This window comes from Magnolia sinica, chromosome 10 (genome assembly GCF_029962835.1).
Source record: "Magnolia sinica isolate HGM2019 chromosome 10, MsV1, whole genome shotgun sequence".
NCBI lineage: Eukaryota > Viridiplantae > Streptophyta > Magnoliopsida > Magnoliales > Magnoliaceae > Magnolia > Magnolia sinica.
This window is the reverse complement of record NC_080582.1, coordinates 23,668,763-23,670,971: the sequence shown is the minus strand read 5'-3', so window position 1 is coordinate 23,670,971 and position 2,209 is coordinate 23,668,763. Positions and strand designations below refer to the sequence as shown.

Sequence of the window (2,209 nt, the reverse complement as noted above, 5' to 3'; positions counted from 1 at the left end):
CTACCCCAATCTAGGGTGGAGGACATTCAGGATGAGAATGAGGTGCATCAAACACCCCCGCATTGTACTTTACGAGATTATTTACAACCAGCGGGGGTGAGTACGCCCTCATGCATGATTTTTTCCGAAAATACAGGACATATGGACATCAAGCCAAGGGTTATCTTACTCCTTCCTAAGTTCCATGGGCTTGAATCTGAAGAACCATATCTACATTTGAAAGAGTTTGATGAGATCATAACCACTTTATATTTTCAAAATGTGTCTGAGGACACAGTTAAGCTGAAACTCTTTCCTTTTTCTTTGAAGGAGAAGGCTAAGACGTGGTTACATTTACTGCATCCTAGATCCATTGACACATGGAATGATATGCAGAGGGAATTTATAAAGAAATTTTTCCCACATCATAAAACGATTACCCTTAGAAAAGCAATCATGAACTTCACCCAAAAGGAAGATGAAACATTTTACCAATGTTGGGAAAGGTTCAAGGATTTGGTCAGTTCATGCCCGTAACACGGCTTTGAAACATGGCGCATTACAAATTTTTTCTATGATGGACTAACATCTTCCATGCGCCAAATGGTCGAGACAATGTGTAATGGAGAATTCATTAATAAAAATGTCGATGAGGTATGGGATTACCTCGATAGTCTTGCTGAAAAAACACAATCATGGGACTATTACCCAAAATCGAACACCACGTCTAGGCCAACTCAATCTAAGGAGAAAGGTGGATTGTATCTCTTGAAAGAAGAGGATGATCTCAAGTATAAAGTGACTACGCTCATAAGAAAATTTGAGTCCATAGAAGGAAAGAAGGATAAAGTTAATGAAAGTGTTTGCGGCATCTGTGATTGCAACATTCATACAACTGAAAATTGTCCTACGATACCCACCTTTCGAGAAGTGTTGAATGAACAATCCAATGCCGTAAATAATTATCAAAGACCTTTCAATGGATCGACCTCTAATATGTACAATCCTGGTTAGAAAAATCATCCAAACTTTAGTTGGAGAAATGGACAAACTGCTACCCCTTAAAGTTTCTTCAATCAAAATCCAAATCAGGGGAAACCTCAAGAAGAACCAGTTCAAAATTCCATGCAAGAGCTGACCCAGGCAATGTGAGATTTTATACAAAAGATAGATTCACGTATGATGGTTATAGAAAAGGGGATGCTTCTTGCACAACCGCTCCCTAATCCTAAACCGCAATACGAGATAAGTAATCCCAGCTCTTCAAATCAAATGGAGCACGCTAAATCCATCACCACTCTTAGGAGTGGAAAGATCATTGATAAAACCCTTCCGGTTTGGCCCGAAAAGCCTCAAGAACCAGAAGAGGACAACAATGATGGATCTAGTAAGGTCTCACAAAAATTAGAACCGAAACTTCTAGAAAAGCCAGTTGCTTCATTTTTCCAACCATTGGTTGCACCAAAACCTCTCTCTAACTCTCAGGATATCCTAGAGGTATTGAAACAAGTGAAAGTCAACATTTCTATACTTGATGTCGTAAAACAGATACATTCATATGCCAAATTCCTGAAAGATTTATGCACGACCAAACGACGGCAAAGTATTCAAAAGAAGATCTTCTTGACAGAGAAAGTGAGTGTCATCCTAAAGCAAGACGTACCACAGAAATTCAAAGATCCCGATAGCCCAACCACATCATGTGTAATCGGGGACCATCGAATTGATCACGCACTTCTTGACTTGGGAGCGAGTGTCAATCTGATTCCCTACTCGGTATACAAACAGTTTCTAAAAGAGAACATCCATTCCCGATTCGGAATGCCTCGGGCTATCATTAGTGATAGGGGCTCACACTTTTGTAATAGGCTATTCGAGAGTTTAATGAAGAAATACGATATCTCTCATAAGGTGAGCACCCCATATCACCCACAGACAAGTGGGCAAGTTGAGATTTTCAATAGGGAGATCAAACACATTTTAGAGAAAACGGTTAACCATGACCGTAAGGATTAGTCAATCCGATTGATTGATGCTTTATGGGCTTACTGTACTGCGTTTAAAACCCCTATTGGAATGTCTCCCATTAGACTTGTTTATGGGAAGGCTTGCCACTTGCCTATGAGTTGGAACATAGAGCCTACTGAGCAATCAAAAAATTGAATTTCAATCTGGATAACGCTGGCTCGCTATGCAAACTTCAGTTGAATGAACTCGAAGAAATCCGGAA

General features: G+C 39.9%; 1 non-coding gene across 1 annotated transcript; it reads right to left on the bottom strand.

Moving 5' to 3' along the window:
- Positions 1-417: 417 nt before the first annotated feature.
- LOC131217897 (small nucleolar RNA R71) lies at positions 418-524 on the bottom strand. Its single transcript, XR_009157483.1, has one exon. It is a non-coding gene; the product is annotated as a small nucleolar RNA R71 (small nucleolar RNA).
- Between the last annotated feature and the right edge of the window lie 1,685 nt (positions 525-2,209).